The sequence below is a fragment of the Scyliorhinus canicula genome, chromosome 10 (genome assembly GCF_902713615.1).
Source record: "Scyliorhinus canicula chromosome 10, sScyCan1.1, whole genome shotgun sequence".
In the NCBI taxonomy this organism is placed as follows: Eukaryota; Metazoa; Chordata; class Chondrichthyes; order Carcharhiniformes; family Scyliorhinidae; genus Scyliorhinus; species Scyliorhinus canicula.
Window position 1 is genome coordinate 52,507,937 of NC_052155.1, and position 26,923 is coordinate 52,534,859.

At 49.5% G+C, this 26,923-nt stretch overlaps 1 protein-coding gene across 3 annotated transcripts in view; it reads left to right on the forward strand.

Annotated features, from left to right (window-relative positions):
* Positions 1-26,923, forward strand: part of LOC119972367 (microtubule-associated protein 4-like) — a 516,984-nt gene that overhangs the window by 59,860 nt on the left and 430,201 nt on the right. The window contains exon 1 of one of the 3 annotated variants that reach the window (XM_038808937.1): positions 18,308-18,428. The exons of the other annotated variants lie outside the window; for them this stretch is intronic. The gene's annotated coding sequence lies outside the window, so the exon portion shown is untranslated. Of the gene's footprint in view, positions 1-18,307; positions 18,429-26,923 lie in introns of those variants that run through there. 3 annotated transcript variants of the gene reach the window in all.

Sequence of the window (26,923 nt, forward strand, 5' to 3'; positions counted from 1 at the left end):
CCCTCCACGCTGTCGCCCCCCGCGCCCTCCACGCTGTCGTCCCCCCGCGCCCTCCACGCTGTCCCCCCGCGCCCTCCACGCTGTCCCCCCGCGCCCTCCACGCTGTCCCCCCGCGCCCTCCACGCTGTCCCCCCGCGCCCTCCACGCTGTCCCCCGCGCCCTCCACGCTGTCCTCCCCGCGCCCTCCACGCTGTCCCCCCCGCGCCCTCCACGCTGTCCCCCCCGCGCCCTCCACGCTGTCCCCCCCGCGCCCTCCACGCTGTCCCCCCCCGCGCCCTCCACGCTGTCCCCCCCGCGCCTCCACGCTGTCCCCACCCGCGCCCTCCACGCTGTCCCCCCCGCGCCCTCCACGCTGTCCCCCCGGCGCCCTCCACGCTGCCCCCCCCGCACCCTCCCCGCTGCCCCCCCCCGCACCCTCCACGCTGTCGCCCCCCGCGCCCTCCACGCTGTCCCCCCCCCGCGCCCTCCACGCGTTTCCCCCCCCCCCCCCGCACCTCCACGCTGTCCACCCCCGCACCCTCCACGCTGTCCCCCCCCCCCGCACCCTCCACGCTGTCCCCCCCCGCACCCTCCACGCTGTCCTCCCCCCCGCACCCTCCAACGCTGCCCCCCCGCACCCTCCACGCTGCCCCCCCCGCGCCCTCCACGCTGTTCCCCCCCCGTCCTCCACGCTGTCCCCCCCCCGCACCCTCCACGCTGTCCCCCCCCGCACCCTCCACGCTGTCCCCCCCCGCACCCTCCACGCTGTCCCCCCCCGCGCCCTCCACGCTGTCCCCCCCGCGCCCTCCACGCCTGTCCCCCTCCGCGCCCCCACGCTGTCCCCCCCGCGCCCTCCACGCTGTCGCCCCCCGCGCCCCTCCACGCTGTCGTCCCCCGCGCCCTCCACGCTGTCCCCCCGCCCCTCCACGCTGTCCCCCCGCGCCCTCCACGCTGTCCCCCCGCCCCCCACGCTGTCCCCCCGCGCCCTCCACGCTGTCCCCCCCGCCCCTCCACGCTGTCCCCCCCGCGCCCTCCACGCTGTCCCCCCCGCGCCCTCCACGCTGTCCCCCCCCGCGCCCTCCACGCTGTCCCCCCGCGCCCTCCACGCTGTCCCCCCCCCCGCGCCCTCCACTGTCCCCCCCCGCGCCCTCCACGCTGTCCCCCCCGCCCTCCACGCTGCCCCCCCCGCGCCCTCCACGCTGCCCCCCCCGCACCCTCCACGCTGTCGTCCCCCCGCCCCTCCACGCTGTCCCCCCCCGCGCCCTCCCGCTGTCCCCCCCGCGCCCTCCACGCTGTCCCCCCCGCGCCCTCCACGCTGTCCCCCCCCGCGCCCTCCACGCTGTCCCCCCCGCGCCCCCACGCTGTCCCCCCCGCGCCCTCCACGCTGTCCCCCCCGCGCCCTCCACGCTGTCCCCCCCCCGCGGCCCTCCACGCTGTCCCCCCCGCGCCCTCCACGCTGTCCCCCCCCGCGCCCTCCACGCTGTCCCCCCCGCGCCCTCCACGCTGTCCCCCCCGCGCCCTCCACGCTGTCCCCCCCGCGCCCCTCCACTCTGTCCCCCCCGCGCCCTCCAACGCTGTCCCCCCCGCGCCCCCACGCTGTCCCCCCCGCGCCCTCCCCCCCGCGCCCCCCGCGCCCTCCCCCCCGCTGTCCCCTCCGCGCCGTCCCCCCCGCGCCCTCCGCGCCCTCCCCCCCGCGCCCTCCGCGCCCTCCCCCCCGCGCCCTCCGCGCCGTCCCCCCCCGCGCCCTCCGCGCCGTCCCCCCCTGCGCCGTCCCCCCCCGCGCCGTCCCCCCCCCCCCGCGCCGTCCCCCCCCCCCCGCGCCGTCCCCCCCCCCGCGCCGTCCCCCCCCCCCGCGCCGTCCCTCCCTCAGCGCCGTCCCCCCCTCAGCGCCGTCCCCCCCCCCGCGCCGTCCCCCCCCCGCGCCGTCCCCCCCCGCGCCGTCCCCCCCGCGTCGTCCCCCCGCGTCGTCCCCCCGCGCGTCCCCCCCCGCCCGTCCCCCCCCCGCGCCGTCCCCCCCCCCGCGCCGTCCCCCCCCCCGCGCCGTCCCCCCCCCGCGCCGTCCCCCCCCCCGCGCCGTCCCCCCCCCCCGCCGGCCCCCCCCCCGCGCCGTCCCCCCCCCCCCGCGCCGCCCCCCCCCCGCGCCGCCCCCCCCCCCGCGCCGCCCCCCCCCCGCCCCCCCCCCCGCGCCGCCCCCCCCCCGCGCCGTCCCCCCCCGCGCCGTCCCCCCCCCCGCGCCGTCTCCCCCCCCCCGCGCCGTCCCCCCCCCCGCGCCGTCCCCCCCGCGCCGTCCCCCCCCCGCGCCCTCCACGCCGTCCCCCCCCGCGCCCTCCACGCCGTCCCCCCCCCCGCGCCCTCCGCGCCGTCCCCCCGCGCCCTCCGCGCCGTCCCCCCCGGGACCCGGGAGCTGTGAAGCAACTGTGCTAACCACTATGCTACCATGCTGCCCCCCAATCTTCAAGTTTGTGTCTTCCACGCCGTCCCCCCCGCGCCCTGGGACCCGGGAGCTGTGAAGCAACTGTGCTAACCGCTATGCTACCATGCTGCCCCCCAATCTTCAAGTTTGTGTCTTCCACGCCGTCCCCCCCGCGCCCTGGGACCCGGGAGCTGTGAAGCAACTGTGCTAACCGCTATGCTACCATGCTGCCCCCCAATCTTCAAGTTTGTGTCAACAATCTTTTGGAGGAAATTGCAGACAAATCTTTCCTTTTTTTTTGCCCTTCCCCTTCCCAAAAGAAATGGTAACTGTAACTTTTTTTTGCACTTTCTTTGCTCTGTCTCGTCTCCCCACCCTCGCCCTGTACAACCTGGGACACCACAGTTAAAGCACCCAAATGCCAAATGGTCTGCAGTTTAACTGATGCAGCAGACTGGTTAATCTGTTTCACTGACCTACAGAACTGGTGGATGGCCTCCTGTAAACCAACTTGCTAACAGATGTGTGAATAACTCCCAGTATTAGGACCAACTCCAGTTGGTTTTCCCCTCCTCCTTCACCCTTCTCCAACTGTTTGGCTTTGGTTGGAAACTCGGGATCGAAGGATCAAAACTACAATGCCCGTTTCCTACATAATGTGCTAATTGCCATTTTAAAAAGTGCATATGTGGACAGTTGCAAGTGAAGACTTTTAGGAATTTTGAGTAGTGAATATGAGTTAAACTTCATTTTCTACAAATAGAAATTATTTGGTGTTGGTTCAGGTTGAAGTTCAAAGTCTAACAGTTGATAAGTGAAATAGCAGTGTAGATGGTGGCAGCCTTGAGGGTGTGGGGGCAATGGAGGCAGCACATGAGATTGGAGGGGGTGTCAGTGTGGTCACCGATTTGTGACAACCACCGGTTTGCCCCAGGGGGGCTGGATGGGGGCTTTAAGAGATGGCAGTGGGCAGAGATTGAGAGATTTGGGGATCTCTTCATTCAGGAGGGTTTCCCGAGCCTGGAGGCATTAGAGGAGGGGTTTGAGTTGCCGGGTGGGAAAGGGTTTCGGTACCTACAGGTACGGGTCTTTGTACGGAGGCAGGTTCCAAGCTTTTCTCTCCTCCCCCTGAGGGGACTTCAGGACATGATGTCAGAAACAGGGGTTGGAGACGGGAGGGTTTTGGAGCTATACAAGGAGTTGATGAAGTGGGAAGGGGCTCCTATCAGAGAGGTGAAAAGGAAGTGGGAAGAAGAGCTGGAGGAGAGCTGGAAATTGAACTGTGGGGAAAAGCTTTGAAGAGAGTCAACTCATCCTCGTCGTGTGCCAGACTTGGCTTGATCCAGTTGAAGGTGGTCCACAGGGCCCACATGAGCAGGTTCTTTCAGGAGGTGGAGGACAGATGTGGGCGATGTGGGGCAGCCCGGCAAACCATGTGCACATGTTCTGGGCGTGGCTAAAGTCGAGGGGATTCTGGCAGTGATTTGCGGATGTTATGTCAGAAGTCCTGGATGGGAGGATAATTCCGAGTCCAGAACTGGCAATATTTGGGGTATCTGAAGCGGAGGCCGGAGGGAAGGGAGGCCAATATCCTGACCTCCTCCCTGGTAGCCCGGAGACGTATTTTGTTGGGATGCAGGGACTCTCGAGTCTCCAAAGGCAGGAGTGTGGGTCAGTGTCTGGAAAAACTCACTCCTGTTGGGTTGTAAGATCCTTCTGTTCAAAACCCTGATAATGTTTGTCTGCAAAAGAAATTTGGCTGGCCAATCGCAACATTTAGTAGTTAAATTCCTTAATTGTCTTCTGAGAGTCTCCTATAAGTTCACATCCCATTACAGATCTGGACATATAAACTGAACAACATTTCCGTGAAGTATTGCCTTGTCGGTACTTTTTGGATGAGCTATTAAATTAAGATACTGTCATGTGAGAGTACTTTTATGAAATGGGTCTTTTTTATAGAATAACTGTAATGGATGTCAGAGTGGGTGGAGCTGGGCTGTCTGCTTTACTTTCGTTTTTGAGCAGGCTGCTGTAGAGTGAGTTTTGTTTTCAGAGAGAAGAGCTGCAGTGAAAGCCAGCAGATGTGCATGGATCTCTCTACAAGCTGAAGAGTGTTCATTTGGGTGATTTCAAAGGGATAACTGCTCTCATTAGAGAATTTAAACCTGATCTCTGTGTTCAAAGGGTCTTTTGTCTTCAGGATGTTGTTTGGGAAGTTATTAAGGATTACTTTGTGTTGTATTCTTTGGGGGTTGTATTTGAATTAATGGTTGCTAAGATGTTCACTCTGTTTTAAAAAGGTTAACTTGAGTTCATAGAATAAACATCATTTTGCTTTGAAAAATACTTTTCCATTTCTGCTGTACCGCACCTGTAGAGTGGGCAGTGTGCTCCCCATACCACAATCTGTTAAAAGTTGTGGGTCAGGTGAACTCCATGATACACTTTGGGGTTCTCTAAACCCTGGCCCATAACAACACTACCTATGTTCATAGATGTGAAAGTCCCCATGGCACTATTGCAAGAACCATGATTTTGGCATATGATGAATATAGTTTGAATGCTGTCTCTCCTTTTGTAGATGTTGACGAATTAAAAATGTCCATTTTGTGTGGTACTGTCATGCAGTTGTTAGCACTACTACCTCAGCATTGAGGCCCGGGTTCAGTCCCGGCCCCGGGTCACTGTCCATGTGTTTCGCATTCTCCCTGTGTTTGCGTGGGTCTCACCCCCACAACCCAAAGATGTGCAGGATAGGTGAATTGGCCACATTAAATTGCTCCTCAAGAAAACCCCAAAAAATGATTTTTATCTTTTTTTCCCCTCTTTTTTTTACACTTGAGGGTGTTTGTGGTAAGTTGATTTGTGAGAAATCTGGTCAGTTGCTGTGGATCATTTTGTTCATTTTGGAATGCAAAATTTCCAGCTGAACTCGCTCGATAGTGATCAGAAACTGAAATCTAACACAGATTGTTCTTCATTTCCCCATTCATAGACCATCAATAGCAATGAAGGCAATCCTAGCTCACTGCTGTTTTGGCTAAGACTAATTAATGCTTCGGTTGGTGTGACCGTTGCATTTGGAAATAGTGTAGAGGCATTTTGAATTTGGGGTTTTTGGCAAATGGGTATCCAATTAGCATCCAGTAGAACTAAACCAACCGAGTATTGCACTGGTTAATTTTGTGGAATGGGCGTTGTTGGCTAGGCCAGCATTTATTGCCCATCCCTAGTTACCCTTCAGAAGGTGGTGGTGAGCTGGTTTCTTAAACCGCTGCAGATCCTAACTGTAGGTACACCACAGTGCTATTAAGGAGAGAGTTCTAGGATTTTGACCCAGTGACGGTGAGGGAACAATGATCTATTTCCAAGCCAGGATTGTGAGTGACTTGGAGGGGAATCCCCAGGTGGTGGTGTTCCTAAATATCTGCTACTCTTGCCCTTCTAGATGGTATTCGGTGTTGGTTTGGAAAATGCTGCCTAAGGAACTTCAGTGAGTTCCTGTCGTGCATCTTGTAGATGGTGTACATGGTTGCCACTGTTAATCGGTGGTGAAGGGTTTGAATGTTTGTGGAAGGGGTTGCAATCAAGTGGGCTGCATCGTCCTGAATGGTGTCGAGCTTCTTGAGTGCTGTTAGAGCTGCACACATCCAAGCAAATGGAAAGTATTTCATTTTATTCCTGACTTGTGCCGTGTAGATGGTGGCCAGGCTTTTGGGGGTGTGTGAGTGTTCACTGCTGGATACCTAGCTTATGACCTGCTCTGGTAGCCATAGTATTTACATGGCTAGTCTACTTCAGTTTCTGGTCAGTGGTAACCCCCAGGATATTTATTTGCTGATGGAGATGCCATTGAATGTCGGGATGATTAAATCCTCTCTTGTTGGAGATGGCCATTGCCTGACTCTTTTGTGGAGAAAATGTTATTTACTCTGCATTTGTGCTGAAATTGACTTTTGGAGGTAGTGAAAAGGCTTATTTGTTCCACTGAAAAGAATATACATGATCAAGTTGGTGACACTAAACAATAGTATTCATGTGTAGTTGCAGAATGCAATGAACCCAGGATTAAGAATAAGAGTATAATGGCTGTCATTTAATACCTCACCAGGTGACCAAATTTCCTTTTGTGAGCTCAGATAGTGAGTATTGTCAAGATATTTGGCAGGTGGCATCCCAGTTGAATTTAATCCGCATGCGTGCTAATATTTTGGCAGGGTTTATTGGAGGATGATCAGCACTGGAATCAAGGCCAATTTAATCCCTTCTAACTCGGGAACACTGACCAACTGTAGCATTATTGCTGCCCTGGCATACTTAGTAAAGACTGGGATGACTTCCAGTGATGCCTATGGAGTGAGTAGTTGCACATTTGGTGGCTCCTGCTTGAGGTGGAATTTTTTGGTCCTGCCACACTGGAACTGAGGGCTGTTTGATGGCAAAAGGGGCATGAGCACTGAGGGAATGTAATACTCCTCTGGTTGGATCGGTTCATGGTTTACCAGAAGAGGAGTGCAATCAGCAAGAGGCAGCACCTTGACCGAGAGATTAATAGAGGTGCAACACCGGAAAAGATGTCGGAGAGTGGTGGGGCAGCACTGTCCAGTGGTCTATAGAGCAGCTGGTGAACTTTCACAACAATACGTTCCAGTAGCAAAGGAAGGAGACCTCAGCGGTGCTGGCTAAGGTGGTGGAGCCGCTTAGGGCAGCTATTAAGCGTGTGGAGCAGAGGCAGGAGACATGGGGCATGGCAATCCAGAAGATGTACTCTATGGGTGGGGGGGGGGGGGGGGGCAGGGCACGAGGATCGATTGTTCTCGCTGGAGGCGGAGTTGGGGATTGCCACGAGCAGCCAAAAAAGGCTGAGGGAGAATTTGGAGAATCTTGAAAACCGCTCCAGGAGGCAAACTCTCCAGATCTTGGGGGTGCCTGAGGGTATTAGAATCGTAGAATTTACAGTGCAGAAGGAGGACATTCAGCCCATCGAGTCTGCACCGACTCTTGGAAAGAGCACCCTACCCAAGGTCAACAACTTCACCCTATCCCTATAACCCCATAAACCAGCAAACCCACCCAACACTAAGGGCAATTTTGGACTCTAAGGGCAATTTTTATCATGGACAATCCACCTAACCTGCACATCTTTGGACTGTGGGAGGAAACCGGAGCACCCGGAGGAAACCCACGCACACACTGGGAGGATGTGCAGACTCCGCACAGACAGTAACCAAAGCCGGAATTGAACCTGGGACCCTGGAACTCTGAAGCGATTGTGCTATCCACAACGCTACCGTGCTGCCGTGAAGGAGCACAGACTGCCAAGTATGTGGCGAACATGTTGGAGAATCTGCTGGAGGAGGAGCCTTTGCCCATCCTCTTGAGGTGAATTGAATGCACAGGGGAACTGCTGAGGGCGATGGTAGTGAGGTTGCATTGTTTTCTTGACAAAGAAGATTATGAAGTGGGTGAGGCAGATAAAAGTACACTTTGGAGGAGAACGAGCTGCGTGTTTATCAGGACCTGGGAGTAGAGCTGGCTAAGCGGAGGGCTGGTTACAATCGGATCAAAGCTGCTCTCAGGAATTGTGGTTCTGAACCCCGCTTGTCTGTGGATCACTCATCTGAATCAAGAGTTTTATTTTGACTCCCCAGAAGAGGTGAGAGATCATGGATTGGAAAAAGTGTGAGGAAATTGGATTGAGTTGTGCTACCAATTCTGGGGGGAGGGGGAAAGGAAAGCGAGAAAGAGAAAGCCCCTTGACCCGGTTGATTACATGGAACGTATGTGCAAAGGTTGAATGGGCTAGTTAAAGAGTCACATGCTTTCGCACCCTTGAGGAGTTTGAAGGCGGAAGTAGTATTTCTTCAGGAGACACGCCTGAAGCTGGGAGATCAGACAAGGCTGAGTAAGAGATAGGTGGGGCAGGTGTTCCACTCTTGGGGGGGTGGGGGGGGGGGGGGGGGGGCAGGAGCAACAAGAAAGTTGTCTTCAAGGTTGACCATATTGTGGCTGAGCCCGGGGGCAGATATGTGATTAATGGGAAGCTGGAGGGGACACCTGGTTCTGGTGAAAGTTTATGTTCCGAATTGGAATGATGTGAATTTCTTGAGGCGGGTATTATGGAAGATTCCGGACATTGAGCTGAACAATCCTGGGGAGGTCACAGCCCCCAAGGCCGTAGTAAGGGATGAATTGATATTGATTTCTGGCGCACAAGGAGCGTGTGGAGCAAGAGCAGAGTGCGAAGTAGTAGAGGGAGGACCAGAGGTACTTGGTTGCACAGAGGAGGAGCTATTAAAGGAGAAGCAGAGGCTCCAAATGGAGTTTGGATTGGTGGCCACAGGAAAGGTAGTGGGGCAACTGCGGAGGGCCAGGGGGCAGTGTATGAGGATGGAGAAAAAGCGAGCAGGATGTTGGTGCACCAACTGAGGAAGCCAAGCAATGATGAGGGTGGTTGGAAGGGTGAGGGATGAAACGGGCAAGGTGGTGTGGGATCCGGAGGGGGTGAATGGGTATTTGAGGCCTTTTGTAGACGGCTGTATGAGTTGGATCCTCTGCCTGGGAAGGAGGGTATGAGGTGGTTCTTAGATGGGCTGGAGTTTCCAAGGGTGGAGGAGGAGAAGATGCAGAAGTTGGGGGTCCCGATTGGGCTGAGGGAGGTGATGGACTGCGTAGGTTCAATGCAGGTGGAAAAGCCCTGGGGTCGAATGGGTTTCCAGTTGAGGTCTTATGTTTGGTATGTACTGGGGACTCTGTTTATGGGAATGTAGAATGAGTCGAGGGTAAGAGAGGTGCTCCCACCACCACATTATCGCAGATGTCCAACTCGTTGATTTTAAAGAAGTATAAGGACCCGGAGCAGTGTGGGTCGTCCCACCTGCTTTCGCTGTTGATTGTGGATGCAAAGTTGTTCATGAAGGTGTTAGCATCATGGATTGAGGATTGTTTGCTGGGTATGATAGGAGAGAACCAGACTGGGTTTTATGAAGGGCCAGCAACTGCCAACAAATGTGTGCACAGGCTGTCCAATGTTACTATGATTCCCTCGGAGGGGCAGGAGGTAGAGGTGGTGGTGGCTATGGACTCGGGAGAACGCGTTTAATCGGGTTGAATGGGTTTACTTGTTGAAGGGGCCAGTTTGCGTTTGGGCAGGGCTTCATGGACTGGGTTTGGCTGCTGTAAAGGACACCAATGGTTGGGCACCAATGGGTAGTGTCTGGGTGAATAGGACGAGTTTGAAATATTTTGGTTTGAACTGGGTGACAAGGCAGGGGTGCCCATTCCCCTCCTGTTTTTTGCTCTGGCCGTAGAGCTGTTAGCAATGTGTTCTTGGCATTGAGGGGTTGGAGAAGTATTGAGTGGGGAGGGGGTCAAACAGAGGGTTTTGTTGTATGCAAATCTTCTGTTGTATATTTCTGATCTGGTGGGAAGTTTCAATAGGGTTCTGGAGATCCTGAGGGAATGTTGCCGTTTCTCTGGGTATAAATTGAACGTGGGGAAAAGCGAGGTGTTCCCGGTTAATGCCAACGAGGAGGAGAGGAGGCTAGGGGTGGTGTGCGTGAGCTTTTGGTGTCTCAGGATACAGGTGGCATGGAGCTGGGCCCAGCTGCATAATTGAATTTGGTGCTATTGGCAGAAGGTATGAAATCGGACCCGAGAGGTCGGATGTGTGCCTTTGTCTTTGGCGGGAGCGGGGTGTATGCAGACGGTTAGAATCACGGCACTATCTAAGTTCTTGTTCATGTTCCAGAACCACCTCCATCTTAATTCCCAAGTCCTTTTTTAAGATGGTGAAAGGGTTGATTTTGAGGTTTGTGTGAGCAGAAAAATCCCTGTGGGGGGGGGGAGGAGGGTGTTTTTGGAAAGGGGGATGCTGGCACTGCAAAATCTGTTGAATTACTACTGGGCTGTGAATATTGCAGTGGTCAGGAAATGAGCAGTGGCAGTGGAGGAGGGATGGGTTTGGGGTGGATGGAGGCAACGTCTAGGGCGCACAGTGGTTAGCTACCGCCTCGCATCACTGAGGACCCAGGTTTGATCCCGGCCCTGGGCTACTGTCCGTGTGAAGTTTGTAAATTCTCCCCGTGTCTGCGTGCGTCTCAATGCCACAACTCAAAGATGTGCCTGGCAGGTGGATTGGCCATGAAAAATGGCTCCTTAATTGGGGAAAAAAGTATTGGGTACTCCAAATTTGGGTCTAGTTTGAGGGCACTGTTGTTGGCACTCTTCCTGTTCTCGCTGGTCAGTTTTCAGTGAGCCCAATGGTGGTTTCAGCGTTGAGTTTGGAACTAGTGCAGGCAGCATTTCGGGTTGGAAGGCATGTCTCTGTGCGTGCCGTTAGGCGATAATCATAGTTTTGTGCTGGTGGAGCTAGATGCGAGGTTCTGTGGGCGGTGGCAGTTGGGGATAGAGTACCCGGGGACTTGTTTGTAGGGAATACATTTGCAGGCCCGAAAGAGCTTGAGGAAACGTATCAGTTGCTTATGGGGAAATTGGTTTGGGTAACCTGCAGGTGAGCTGATGGAACAGGAGGGCGCTCCGGTGAAAGTGGTTAGGCACAAATGGGAGGAGAAGTTGGGCTGAGCTGGGGGCCGGGCTGTGGAAAGATGTGCTCCGGAAGCTGAATGTACCCTTGGCGTGTGTGAGGTTAAGCTTTTTTTTTCATTTTTCAAGCTTCCTCCAATTTAAGCTGGTGTATTGGGGCCACATGACAGAGAATAAAGAGTAATACAGCACAGGAACAGGCCCTTCGGCCCTCCAAGCCTGCGTCAACCACGTCTCATATCTAGACCAACTGCCTCTATCCTTCTATACCCCGTCTGTTCATGTGCCTATCCAGATAAGTCTTAAAGGTTGCTAACGTATCTGCATCAACCACCTCACTTGGCAGTGCATTCCATGCCACCACCACCCTCTTGTGTAATTTTTAAAAAAAAATCCCCCGCACATCTCCACTGAACCTTTTCCCCCCTCACCTTGAACTTGGTGCCCCCTTGTAATTATCATTTCCGCCCTGGGAAAAAGCCTCCAACTGTTCACCCTATCTATAGCCCTAATAATTTTATAAACTTCTATCGGGTTGCCCCTCAGCCTCTGTCTCTCTAGGGAGAACAATGCCAGTTTATTCAATCTCTCCTCATAGCTAATACCCTCCATATGATGACTGCAAGGATGAACTGGCTCTTTGCAGGGGTGGAGGATAGGTGTGTGCGATGTGCAGAAGGGTCTACAAATAATGTCCATATGTTCTGTGTGTGTCCAAAGCTGAGGAGGTTCTGGCAGCGGTTCTCGGATGCCATGTCTGAGATTTTGGGAGTGTCCTCAAGTCCAGTGGTGGTGATATTTGACGTGTCGGATGAATCTGGAGTCCAGGTGGGCAGAGAGGTCGATGCTTCAGCCTTTGCCTCCTGGTTGGGGTTGTGGGACTTGGAGCTGCCAAATGCAGGGGCTGGGGTGGGTGTATGGGTGAACGATCTGGCAGAATTCCTGTACTTGGAAAAGGCCATATGGGGAGCAGAGGATTGGTTCATCCTGAAGTGGAAGCTGTTCATCGACTTCTTTAAAGTGAATTAAGCGTTGCAGGGGCAAGTTTTTTCTTTGTTTCGGAAGGGTGGGGACATGAGAGTCGTGTTATTCCTTGTGTCTGAATAAAGCTCGTAGTCTCACAGTTGAATTAGATGCTTTATTTGTATGAGTTCATTCTCTCTCCAGTGCTTATTTGAACGAGTTCATTCTCTCTCCAGTACTTATACTATGTTACATCTGAGCTGCCTGTCTGAGTCCTGCTCACCAGCTGCCTTTCCTGTGAAGTGTCTCTGACTTCCTGTCTGTACTTGTACATCTCCCGAGCTCCCTGTAGTGATTGCTTAGTTGATTGCATTTATACTGACCCCTTGTGTATATACATAGATATGCAGATCACTACATCCCCTCTTTTTTCTTTTACATTTTATGTACAGTGTTAAAGAAAATTGTACAAAACAGTTAGATTAATTATGATCTGTATATGAAATGAAATGAAAATCGCTTATTGTCACGAGTAGGCTTCAATGAAGTTTCTGTGAAAAGCCCCCAGTCGCCACATTCCGGCGCCTGTCCGGGGAGGCTGGTACTGGTACGGGCTGGTATATCTGTACGGGTGGTGATGATATTGGTTATTATACAAAGCCAATTAATATTTGAGTCCAATCTTAAAACATTTGAGTCCAAACTTTATGAATTTGTTCGGTTGATTTTTTTTTCTGTTGTTGACGTGGTGATATTGATATTGTAACTTCTTTGTGAATGTCGTCAGTGTTCTTATGTTTAAGTAACCAACAAGTCATCACAAGGTATTTGAATGGTCGAACCACAGATGTTGACTGACGTGGACTTTTTTCTGTGCTTGTGGTATCAATTTAGTGTGTCATCTGCCTTGAAAGCTGGTGTGCTTGTTTGTTCCTCAGCAAATGTGAGTTTGTGAGATTTGTTGTTATGCCATGGCATGTTTGTACTCGTCATTGTTTTGTATTGTGCTGTTGCATTGTCCTTCTTGTGCAGAGTTGTACCATGTTGTACAGGTAATTTCATTGTTGTTTCTAGGGCAGCACGGTGGCACAGTGGTTAGCATTGTTGCCTACGGCGCTGAGGACCCGGGTTCGAATCCCGGCCCTGGGTCACTGCCCGTGTGGAGTTTGCACATTCTCCCCGTGTCTGCGTGGATTTTGCCCCCACAACCCAAAAGATGTGCAGGATGGGTGGATTGGCCACACTAAAATTGCCTCTTAATTGGAAAAAATAATTGGGTACGCTAAATTTATTTTAAAAAAATAGTTGTTGTTTCTGTTTATGTTGTTTTTGTCGTGCTTGTTGTTGTCTTTGTTATGCTTGTTGTTTTTGTTCTTAGTTTTTGTTGTTGTTCTTGTTGTGCTGCTTGTTGTTTTTGTTGTTGCTGTTCTTGTTTCTGCTGTGCTTCTTGTTCTTGTTGCGCTCAATGACTGTTCCGTGTGGATAATTTGAGACATTCTCCAAGTTATTGGTGTCAATGTCATTTTGTGGTATCTGCTGTTTCATTGAGCATTTCTTGAGGATTGCGAGAATGATCTGATGTTCCATTGATCTTGGTGACATCAGTCATTTGTGGTGGATTTGATTCCTTTTCTTTGCTTCCTTGGTGCTCCTCTTCTGGAATCATTTCTGGTTCAGTTGCTTCATCAGTGGTCTCTTTGTGCTCCTCCTCTGGAGTCATTTCTGGTTCATTTGAATCATCTTTGGTTTCTTGGTGCTCCTCGAGTCAAAACCTTCAATGTTTCATTTTCTTGTGGGTAGTTTTAGAGTGGATGAGGTTTCAATTGACGTGGTCTCACTGGACTCATGAGTATCTCTACTCTGATTGTTCAGTGCTTCTGTACAGACGAGCTAAGATCTGTCAGTCTCGCTGTGGTCCTGTATGTCGATTGTGATCACATTGTCACTATTTTCACATAACAGTGGGTAGACTTACATTGTCTTCTGGTTGATTGTGAGCTGGGTAGACTTTAATAGTCTTTTTCTTGTTCACGTGAGGTGGATGGACCTTCATGATCTTGATCATGCATGGTATTCGCTATGAAGTCTTTAATTGCTTCCATTTTGGAGTCTGTCAACGAGCTCTCTGTGGAGACTTGCGTCACTCTCTCTCTGGAGTCTTTCATTGCTCTCTCTGTTGAGTCTTGCAGTGTTCTTTCTGTAGAGTCGATCTGTGCTCTCAATGGAGTCGGTCAGTACTGTATGTGGCATTGTGTTCTTTGATTTGTGTATCGATGATTTGCTATTGCATCATGGTATTGGATTCGTCTACCATGAGTAGAGTTGTGTTGAGCTTTGCAACCGTGTTGCTGATGCTATGATTAGCATTTCCCAATAACTGGCCATGTCTGAGTAATATTTTTCGATAAACAAATCATCTTTTTTGTTTCGGATTGTTATTGTTCTCCATGTTCAATAAACAAATCATCATCTTTGGTTTTGGATTTGTCATTTGGGTGGTGAAAATTGCTTGTTCCAGGATACTGCGATGTTATTTTCAACTGCCAGTAATGGTTCAGGCAATGTTGTGCCTGAGATTTAATTTGTGAGGTGGGGGTTGTAGTTTTTGCAGTGGGAATAACTTGAATTTTTTTAACATATGAAGCCTGAACACACATCGAAAAACCGTAGGTAGCTCAAGTTTAGTAGAGCATCTCATTTGATGGCATCACAGAAATGTTGCAGCGCTGAAGGATGTCTTTCGGTCCATCATTTCCATGATGGCTTTCTGCAAGAGCAACTAGGTAGTCTCATTCCCTGCCTTTTTCCTGTGGTCCTCAAGTTTATTCTGTTCAGATAATCATCCAATTTCCTTTTTGAGAACCACAATTGGGTCTCACTCCACCATGCTCTCAGGCATTGCATTTCCCACCTAACGTTTTGGACACTAAGGGGCACTGGAGTCAGTTGGAAACTGGAGCACCCAGAGGAACCCCATGCAGACACTGGGAGAAAGTGCAAATTCCACACACAGTCACCAGAGGTTGGAATTGAACCCGAGTCCCTGGAGCTGTGAGGCAGCAGTGCAAACCACTGCTGCCCCAGTAAGCTTTATGAGCCTGCCACCTTCAATGATTTGTGCATATTTACCCGAGAATTGTTGTTCTTGCACTGCACCCTATTTAGAATTATAGCCTTTCTCAATCTTGCTCCCAAAATTTATCACTTTGCACTTGTAAATTTCATCTGCCCATTCCTCTCTCTAGCCTCTTGACATCCTCTTCAAAGTTCTTCCAAATTTTGTCTTTTGCAGATTGTGAAATTGTGCCCGTCACATCCAAGGCTTAGTTAATAAAGATAAAGAAAAACAGTGGTCTAAGTACTGACCGCTGCAGACCTGGTCTAGTCTTTCTATTACTTCATTAAAAAACTCAAGTTAGTTGAAATTATTTGCCTTTAACAGATCCATGCTGGCTTCCTTAATCCACATGTGCCAAAGTGTTAATTTTGTTCCGGATTTTCATTTCTAAAGTTTTCACTCTTCCGGGATTAAATTTTGACAATGGTTTGACATTTCCCCTTTAAGTGGGCGTGGTTTTGTATTTGTTTTTTCTTCTGATATTTCAATGTATATATGCAAAATACCTTTAATAAACATTTTTTAAAAAAAAATAAAGACTGGGATTTAAACTCTGTACTTTTCTAGACATTCATTTTATTTTTATAATTTTGTATAAAATTAATAGTTTATCTAAACTCCACTCCCAGCATTTACTGTGGCTAGAAGAAGACACTATGTTGTAAAATAGTGCTGTTATACGAGCGTTTGGGATGCGAAAACTAATTTTCAAATTTTACTGAAAGTGTCCCAAGTATAATTTATTTAGTCAGTTAGAGATCCGAACAGAATAGGTTAAAAATAATGCCATCTGGTGCAGAAGGCCTTTGATTTATCCCCAGCCTTTGCTGAGTTAGCTAATTTCAGCGAGGGCATTGCAATTAGCTTCAGTTCTCCTGAGCTAGGAAGGAAATGCTAGTTGGGGTTGTTGCTCCTGAGTTTCGTGGTGGCAGATGTGAGAGTGTTGCCCTATATGGGGAAGTTGGGTGAGGATGGGTTTAGCTGGATGCTGAGTTGGCTATTTGGCTGTTTGACATAAACAGAAAACGCTAGACAACCTCAGCAGGTCTGACAGCATCTGTGGCGAGAGAACTGGAGCTAAAATATCTAGTTTGGATGACTTTGTCAAGCTGGGAGCAGTAAAAATGGGTTTTAACTTTTTGCTGACTTTAAATTATTGGATTGATTCCAGGAGACATTAGACTGTCTCTGAGCTGAAGGCACCATCTGTCACATCTGCCAGTCATACTTCATGGATATGAAAACTTGCCATTCATGAAATCATAAAAGTTTGTTTATTTATTTCTACAATTAATTTGGCCTCAACTACAAGTTATCTCCCTTGTTTTAAAAAAAATTATGGAATCAGCCTCTGCCACCATCTTGGGTAAATGTTTCAGATCCTGACTACTCTTCTTCTCTCCTAGATCTCCTGCAAATAATTTTAAATCTATGATTTCTCATTATTAAGCCATTGACCCTGAGGGAATACTTTTTCTCCCTCCCTAGTCTATTAAAACCTCTTGAATCAAACCTTTTGTCAGGTCATCTCTTAATGGTTCTGTTTCAAAGAGAGCAGTCCTAACTTTTCCAATTGAGTAAGTGAAGTCTTCAAACTGGTATACCACCTCTGAGAAATGTTCACACTACTCCAGCTGAAATCTAATTTAATTAACACTTGATCTCCTTGCTGTTATATTCTATGCCTCTTTATCCAATTAATCCATAAACTTATTAAACCAGCTAGTCAACTTATCCTGCCACCGTTTGAGGATTTGTGTATGCCAAGGTCTCTGCTCATCTACACTTGAAAATTGAGTCAAAGTGCTACCAACGATTCTCTGCATTGAAACCAGTCTGCCATGCTTCTGCCCATTTAACCATCCTATCTGTTATCCCAAAGTCTTTGCCTCTCCTCATCAACACTGTTGCCAACCTTTCAACCATTTTCCAACATTCTAATGTTCCCTACCTGAGAGTCTAGGCCCTTTTTTTTTCCAATAAAGATTCAAGAGTAATAAACCCAAAAGTGACCACTTCACAATCTGCAAAACACCCATCTATTACCAGCACGGTAGCACAGTGGCTTCACAGCTCCAGGGTCCCAGGTTCGATTCCTGGCTTGTGTCACTGTCTGTGTGGAGTCTGCACTTTCTCCCCGTGTCTGTGTGGGTTTCCTCCTGGTGCTCCAGTTTCCTCCCACAGTCCAAAGATGCGCAGGTTAGGTGGATTGGCCATACTAAATTGCCCTTAGTGTCCATAAAGGTTGGGTGGTGTTGCTGGGTTACGGGGATAGGGTGGATTGGTACAGACTCTATGGGCCGAATGGCCTCCTTCTGTACTGTAAATTCCATGATTCTGTGATGATACCACACTCTGCTTCATGTCACTGCCAATTCTTTATCCATATTACAGATTTCCCCTTAATTTCATGGGCTTTCATCTTCCAACCAAAACTCCTGAATGGCATTTTATCTTAAAGTCCAGATATCGAACATGTATGGGAAATATCATGATTAATCTTTCTTTTCTCACCCCACAACCCAAAGTTGTGCAGGGTAGGTGGATTGGCCATGCTGAATTGCCCTTTACATTGGGGGGGGGGGGGGGTTTAAACCTTCTTTGTTACCCAAAGGAATTCAACAATGTTAAGCAGACCTAATATGCTGTCAATAAATCCTTGTTGGTTGTTCATGATAATCTCCTGATCTTCCAAATAGAAGCTTCTTTTGTCACTGTTTTCTTGATTTTTTTTGAAAAATATTTTTATTCTCCATTTTCACATTTTCTTCAATATTTACACCCCACCAACGAACAATAAATTATAACGAACACAATGTTAATCCCCTTATTAACAACAATCCCATCCTCCCACCACCCCCCAAAAAACAGCTTGCCTGACAATATAAGCATCAAATAAAACGAAACCTCCCAAGGAGAGAAAAAAAAGAATCAGGAATTGCCTATGGTCACCATTGACATATGTTGTGTCGTGTGTCTCCCCCCCACCACCACCACCACCACCACCACCAGCCCTCCACTTCCCCTTGTAAGCTCCTACCCCCAGCCTCGGGTCCTACCCCCAGCCTCGGTTCCTACCCCCAACTTTTCACCCCGGCTGTTCTACAAGACTCCGATGGCCGCAGCCACTGCTTTCTTGATTAGACTATTTCCGCTGAATAGTGTGTAAGGCAATGTTTCTCATTTATTTTCGAAGAAAGCTGATGTTTTGGAAGATAATGGGTGTGTTAAATAGTAATGAAGCTAAAGGCAGATAAATACCCTGACCCTGATGGCTTGCATCCTAGGATCCTAAACAAAGTGGCTACAGAGGTAGTGGATGCACGGTTGTAATTTCCCAAAAATCCTTGGATTCTGGAGAAGTACCGGAGGATTGGAAAACTGCCAGTCTCACATCACAGGCAAAAAGTGAGTTAACTTCTGACTAGCTTACCACCAATTGTCTGGGGAAAAATGTAGCAGCACTTTTGGAAAATCATAATCTAATCAAGCAAGTCAGCATGGCTTCATGAAAGGGAATTCGAGAAGTTGCAACCAGAGTGGGTAGTGGGGAGCCAGTCGATGTTGTTGTATTTGGACTTCCAGAAGGCGTTCAACAATGTACCTCACGCAAGTCAGAAGATGGTGTTGGAGGTAGTATATGGACATGGATGGAGAATTGGCTAATGGGCAGGAAACAGTTAGTGGAGATAAGAACATAAGAACTAGGAGCTCAAGCCTGCTCCGCCATTCAATGAGATCATGGCTGATCTTTTGTGGACTCAGCTCCACTTTCCGGCCCGAACACCCTAAACCTTAATCCCTTTATTCTTCAAAGAATTCCACAGATTCACAACCCTTTGGGTGAAGAAGTTCCTCCTAAACTCAGTCCTAAATCTACTTCCCCTTATTTTGAGGCTATGCCCCCTGGTTCTGCTTTCACCCGCCAGTGGAAACAACCTGCCCGCATCTATCCTATCTAGTCCCTTCATAATTTTAAATGTTTCGATAAGATCCCCCTCATCCTTCTAAATTCCAACGAGTACAGTCCCAGTCTACTCAACCTCTCCTCGTAATCCAACCCCTTCAGCTCTGGGATTAACCTCGTGAATCTCCTCTGCACACCCTCCAGTGCCAGTATGTCCTTTCTCAAGTAAGGAGACCAAAACTGAACACAATACTCCAGGTGTGGCCTCACTAACACCTTATACAATTGCAACATAACCTCCCTAGTCTTAAACTCCATCCCTCTAGCAATGAAGGACAAAATTCCATTTGCCTTGTTAATCACCTGTTGCACCTGTAAATCAACTTTCTGTGACTCGTGCACACCCAGGTCTCTCTGCACAGCAGCATGCTTTAATATTTTATCATTTCAATAATAATCCCGTTTGCTGTTATTCCTACCAAAATGGATAACCTCACATTTGTCAACATTGTATTCCATTTGTCAGACCCTAGCCCATTCACTTAACCTATCCAAATCCCTCTGCAGATTTCCAGTATCGTCTGCACTTTTCGCTTTACCACTCATCTTAGTGTCATGTGCAAACTTGGACACTTTATCAGTCACTGGCATGTTATTTGTGTCTTCCACTGTGCAGACCGACCCAAAAAACCTGTTCAGTTCCTCAGCCATTTCCTCATCTCCCATTATTAAAACTCCCTTCTCATCCTCTAAAGGACCAATATTTACCTTAGCCACTCTTTTTTGTTTTATATATTTGTAAAACCTTTTGCTTTCTGTTTTTATATTCTGAGCAAGTTTACTCTCATACTCTATCTTACTCTTTATAGCTTTTTTAGTAGCTTTCTGTTGTCCCTTAAATATTTCCCAGTCCTCTAGTCACCCACCAATCTTTGCCACTTTGTATGCTCTTTCCTTCAATTTGATACCCTCCCTTATTTCCTTAGATATCCACGGTCGATTTTCCCTCTTTCTACCGTCCTTCCTTTTTGTGGGTATAAACCTTTACTGAGCACTGTGAAAAATCGCTTGGAAGGTTCTCCACTGCCCCCAGTCTACCGTAGCTAGTTCTTCTCTCATCCCATTGTAATCTCCTTTGTTTAAACACAAAACACTAGTATTGGTTCTTACCTTCTCACCCTCCATCTATATTTTAAATTCCACCATATTGTGATCGCTCCTTCCGAGAGGATCCCTAACTATGAGATCATGAATCAATCCTGTCTCATTACACAGGACAAGATCTAGGACCGCTTGTTCCCTCGTAGGTTCCATTACATACTGTTCTAGGAAACTATCGCGGATACATTCTATAAACTCCTCCTCCAGGTTGCCTTGACCGACCTGGTTAAACCAATCGACATGTAGATTAAAATCCCCCATGATAACTGCTGTACCATTTCTACATGCATCAGTTATTTCTTTGTTTATTGCCTGCCCCACCATAACGTTACTATTTGGTGGCCGATAGACTACTCCTACCAGTGACTTTTTCGCCTTACTGTTCCTGATTTCCACCCAAATGGATTCAACCTTATCCTCCATAGCACCGATATCATCCCTAACTATTGCCCGGATGTCATCCTTAAATAACAGAGCTTCACCACCTCCCTTACCATCCATTCTGTCCTTCCGAATAGTTTGATACCCTCGGATATTTAACTCCCAGTCGTGACCATCCTTTAACCGTGTTTCAGTAATGGCCACTAAATTATAGTCATTCACGATGATTTGCGCCATCAACTCATTTACTTTATTCCGAATACTATGAGCATTCAGGTAAAGTACACTTATGTTGGTTTTTTTACCTCTGTTTTGAATCTTAACATCTCCAGTTTTACTCCTTTTAGTATTACTGGGCCTATTCACTGAGCTCCCCTCAGTCACTGTACCTTGTACTGTCGCCCTTTTTGATTTTTGACTATGTCTTCTCTGTCTTGCACTTTCCCCCTTACTGCCTTTTGTTTCTGTCCCTGTTTTACTACCTTCCAACTTCCTGCATCGGTTCCCATCCCCCTGCCACATTAATTTAAAACCCTCCCCAACAGCTCTAGCAAACACCCCCCCCCCCCCCCCCCCCCCCCCCCCCCCCCCCCCCCTAGGACATGGTTCCAGTCCTGCCCAGATGCAGACCGTCCGGTTTGTACTGGTCCCACCTCCCCCAGAACCGGTCCCAATGCCCCAGGAATTTGAATCCCTCCCTCTTGCACCATCTCTCGAGCCACGCATTCATCCTATCTATCCTGACATTCCTACTCTGACTAGCTAGTGGCACTGGTAGCAATCCTGGCACTGGTAGCAATCCTGAGATTACTACCTTTTGAGGTGCTACTTTTTAGTTTAACTCCTAACTCCCTGAATTCAGCTTGTAGGACCTCATCCCGTTTTTTTTATTTTTTTTACCTATATCGTAGGTGCCTATGTGCACCACGACAGCTGGCTGTTCACCCCCCCCACCCCCTAAGAATGTCCTGCAGCCGCTCCGGGACATCCTTGACCCTTGCACCAGGGAGGCAACATACCATCCTGGAGTCTCGATTGCGTCCACAGAACCACCTGTCTATTCCCTTTACGATCGAGTCCCCTATCGCTATAGCCCTGCCATTTTTCTTCCTGCCCTGTTGCGCAGCAGAGCCAGCCACGGTGCCATGAACCTTGCTGCTGCCTTCCCCTGGTGAGCCATCTCCCCCAACAGTATCCAAAGCGGTATATCTGTTTTGCAGGGAGATGACCGCAGGGGACACCTGCACTGCCTTCCTACTCTTGCTCTTTCTTTTGGTCACCCATTTTCTATCTCCCTCATTAATTTTCACCTGCGGTGTGACCAACTCGCTAAACGTGCTATCCACGACCTCCTGAGCATTGCGGATGCTCCAAAGTGAGTCCATCCGCAGCTCCAGAGCCGTCAAGCGGTCTAACAGGAGTTCAAACTGAACACACTTCTTGCACGTGAAAGAGCCAGGGACAGTGGACGTGTCCCTGAGCTCCCACATCGCACACGAGGAGCATGACACAGGTCTGGGATCTCCTGCCATGTCTTAAACCTTAGGTAAACTTATACAACTACAATTTCGAAATAAAAATAAATAAATTGGACAATGAAAAGAGAAACTACTTACCAGGGTTAAAAAGCACCTCCGAAAAAGCACCTTCTCTCACTCTGCTCCGAATTTCCTCACTGCACCAAATTACCAAGTTGCAATTCCCACTCTGGATGTGCATCACTCCGGCTGTGTCTCTTTGACCTGTGCAAGCGTCTTACCTCATATTCCCTCAAACCCTTCGGTTAGAGGAGGTGGAAGGGTGGGGGACACTGCAAGTGTAGTGTCTCGGGTTTAGCATCCGCCCGACTTGTTACAGGCACTCACCTTCCCGACAGGCCCCTTCTCCTGCCGAAAATCCGGAGGTCGCTCCCGCTGGAAGGTAAGCAAATTTAAAGGCACTCACTCACCTTCCTGACAGGCCCCTGCTTCCACCGAAAATCCGGATGCTGCTCCCGCTGAAAGGTAAGCAAATTTAAAGGCACTCACTCACCTTCCTGACAGGCCCCTGCTCCCGCCAAAAATCCGGAGGCTGCTCCCGCTGAAAGGTAAGCAAATTTAAAAGTACTCGCTCACCTTCACGACAGGCCCCTGCTCGCGCTTCCCAACGACCGTGGTTTTTTTTGGTTAGAGGAGGTGGTAGGGGGGGAAACACTGAGGAAGTGTTTGGGGTTTAACTGTCACTTGACAACAGCCCCTCCACAAACCACCTTCAAATTAGGCTGACCGCACTGCACGTATGCAAATCTCCCTGGAACAGCCAATCAGTAGCTCTGCTCTGCTGCCCTCTGCTGGAGATAAGGGGTTCTTATTCAGTGACCTGTAATCAGCAGTGTTCTACAGGACGCTGCAACACAAAGGGACTTGGGGTGGGGGGCGGTGGGGGTACTTGTACATAAAACATGGAAAGATAGCACATAGGTAATCAGGAAGGCTAAGGGAATGTGTTGGCCCTTATTTCAAGGAGTTTGGAGTACGAGTAGGCAAGTCTTGCTGCAACTATACAAGACCATATTGAGACCACAACCAAAGTAACGTGAGCAGTTTTGGTCCTGTCATTTCATTGGAGGTGGTTCAGAGACGATTCACTAGGATGATCCCAAGAATGAAGGGATTGCCTTGTGAGCAAAGGTTAAACAGGTTGGAACTCTACTCATTGGAATTTAGGAGGGGTGATCTTATTGAAACATGTAGAATTCTGAAGCGGCTTGACCGGTTAAATGCTGAGAGGATGTTTCCCCTCATGGGACAGTCTCAGAATAAAGCGGTGCCAATTTAAAACTTGAGATGAGGAATTTCTTTTGAGCGTTGAGAGTCTTTGGAACTCCTTGCCACCGAGAGCTGTGGGAATCCAGGGTTATGGGGAGTGAGCAGGAAAGTGCACATGAGAAATGTTGGATCAGCCATGATCCTATTGAATGACAGCAGGCTCGAGGGGCTGAATGGCTTTCCTGTTCCTATTTCTTATGGCCCCATTAAAATATAATTTGTGAGACATCACTTGGAACCACTGGGGGTGTCAGTGAAGTGATTTGGTGTTTTTAAAAATGCTTGAAGCAGACATGATCCAGCTGAGAATTGCACACTGCAGTGATGAAAGGTGTTATTTTTAATGGGGTGATTGCTTTGTATTTGGGTTGAGGAGCTTGCAACAGAACTTTTTGATACAATTTTATAAATAGTCCTAAAGTGCTGCACAAGAGAAAAGGAAAAGTAGCAGTGTATTTTTTAAAAACGGACTTTATTCCAAACATGTGTAAAAACAGCAACATATAATATACATGCTCCATACAATCAACAGCCTCCACCCCATCTCGAAGCCCTCCACTGAACTCCTCAACTCAAACTTCGACTTTCTCCAGATTTATAAGTCACCCAACCAAGCCGCCACTCGGGCAGCGTATCCGGCCTCCAATTTAACAGGATCCTTCGGTGGGCAACTAGAGAGACGAAGGCCACAACATCGGCCCCCTTCCCCTCCAGAAACCCCGGCACATCTGATACCCCAAAAATAGCCACCATTGGGTCTGGCTTGACCTCCACCCCACTCTCTTAGATAGCATTCCAATCATTGCTTTCCAGTATCGCTCCAGCTTCTCGCAACCTCAGAATATTTGCGCATACTTCACCGGCCCTCGCCCACTCTTCAGCCACATCAGCCACCCCGTGGAAGAACCCACTCATCCTCGCTTGAGTCACATGTACCCTATGCACCACCGTGAACGGAATTAAGTTCATCTTCGAGCAAGTTCATCTTCGAGGAGGTTGAGTTCACCTTCTGCATTCCCTTGCACCACAGTTGGCAGCTTACTCTTTTCCTTCCCTCCCCATCCCCCTCCTCCCACTTGCTCTTGATCTCACCACTTGCACCTCCTGTCTGTCTATCTCTCTGTGCCTCTGCCTCTGTCGGTCGGTCGCGCACCTGCATATATCCAACCTCGGTACCTCAGGCCGCCTCCACAAGTCATCCAGGCCTGCCCTCTGAATAGGCCCATTTCCCATACATCCATCTCGCCAACCCACCTTTCTCACTCTGCAACAGAGCCCTCTTTACTCTTGGTACCTTGCATGCCCATATGAACTCCTAGATCACTGCCTCCAACGTCCGGAAGAAGGCCTTGGGGAGAAAGATCAGGAGGGTCTGGAAAACAAACTGGTACCATGGCAGCACATTCATCTGTACCACCTGCACCCCCCCCCCCCCCCCGCTAATGTCAGATGCAACGTATTCCATCTCTTAAATCGCCCTTAACCTCCTCCACTAACATTGTCAAGTTCCACCTGTGCATCGTAAACTATTCTCATGCCACCTGAATCCCCAAATACCTGAACCTCTCCCATGTTATCTTAAACGACAACACCTCCAAATTAGCCCCCCGTTTGTCACCTTCGCCAGAAACACCTCACTCGTCCGACATTTAAGTTGTGGCCGGAGAATGCCCCAAACATCTCCAATAGTCCCACGATCCTACCCATATACTACAGGGGGTCCGACGCAAGCAACGACGGGTCGTCCGCGTATAACGTCACCCAGTGCTCCCTGACCCATCTCACAACACCCTGCCTCGCCACAGACCTCTGAGGGACTGTCGCCAGTGTGAACAGCAGTGGCAACAACAGACACTCCACCTCATTCCCTTTGTAGTTAAAAACTTGGTGTACTCATCACATTCTTGCATACACTTACCACCGGTGATGCATACAAAAGACACATCCACGACACAAACTTCGGCTCAGACCTTCTCAAAGTAACTCCACTCCACCCGGCCAAAGACCTTCTCCACATCCATAGAAACAATAATCTCTGGTGCCTGCCCCCCCGACAGAGTCACCACATTTAACAGCCTCCTGATATTGCTAGAGAGCTGTCAGCCCTTTACAAAACTGGATTGATCATCAGAAACTACCCCTGGCATGCATCTCTCCATCCTCCCCGCCAGTGGAGGAGTGGCATGGTGGCACAGTGGTTAGCACTGCTGTCTCTCGGTGCTGAGGACACGGGATCGAACCCGGCCCTGGGTCACTGTCAGTGTGTAGTGTTTTCACGTTCTCCCCATGTTTGCGTGGGTCTCACCTCCACAACCCAAAGATGTACAGGATAGGTGGATTGATAAGGCTAAATTGCCTCTTGAACAGGGGGAAAAAAAATAATTGGGAAATTAAAAAAATATATACTTCCTGCCAACAACTCAGCCAGTACTTTCACGTCCGTATTCGACAGTGAAATGGGCCTGTACGACCCACGCTCCAGCACAACCTTCCCCTTCTTCGGGATTAATGTAATCGGCAGCATTTTCTGACATTTTTAGCCTACCCAAATGTCTCAATTATAATCTCTTTCCCCATGACTTTGGGAGCATCTTTCTTGATCAAGCCAAATGCAGGTTGTTTAGCAGGAACTTAGGAACATAAGAGCAGGAATAGGCCATTTGGCCCTCTTGCCTGCTCTGCTGTTTAACTAGATCATGGCTGATCTTCCATCACAACACCATATTCCTGCATTATCCCTGGATGCCTATTGACGTCTGCTTTGAACTTACTCAATGACTGAGCCTCCACGGCTCTCCGGGTTAGAGAATCCCAAAGAATCATCACCCTCTAAAGAAATCCTTCCTTATCGCCATCCTAAATGGCCCCCTCTCATTTTGAGACAATGTACCCTTTGTCTAGACCCCATCCCAACAAACAGGAGAAGCATCCTTCCTGCATCAGCCCTGCCCTCCTAAGAGTCTTGTACACCTCATCGAGGATACCTCTCACTCTTCTGAACCATCGGGAATACAGATCCAGTCTCCTCCAACTCTCCTCCTAGGACAGTCCCATCAATCCAGGGGTTAGTCTGGTGAACTTTTGTTGCACTTCCTCTATGGGCAGTATATCCTTTCTTGGGAGGAGACCAAAATTATGCACAATACTCCAGGTGTGGTCTTGGGTTTTATACAACTGCAGCAAGGCTTCCTTATTTCTGTACTCCAATCACCTTGCAAAAAAGGCTAAAATGCCATTTGGCTTCTTAATTGCTTGTTGCACTGACATGTCCTTTAAGTGGCTTATGAACAGGAACACCCCAGTCCCTTTGGATCAATGGACTAGAATCAATGGTTCTAGTCTAAAACGATTGAGTAGAGTTGAAAAGCATGCAGACGAAATTGTTTTTAACTGCACAGAGGAAGAAAATGTAGGCTGGAGCATTTGAGCCTTACACCTGAAGAGATGACCGCAAAAACTGTTCAAAAGGATGGCACAGTGGTTAGCACTGCTGCCTCACGGCGCCAAGGTCCCAGGTTCGATCCTGGCTCTGGGTCACTGTCCGTGTGGAGCTTGCACATTCTCCCTGTGTTTGCGTGGGTTTTGCCCCCACAACCCAAAGATGTACAGGGTAGGTGGATTCGCCATGCTAAATTGCCCCTTAATTG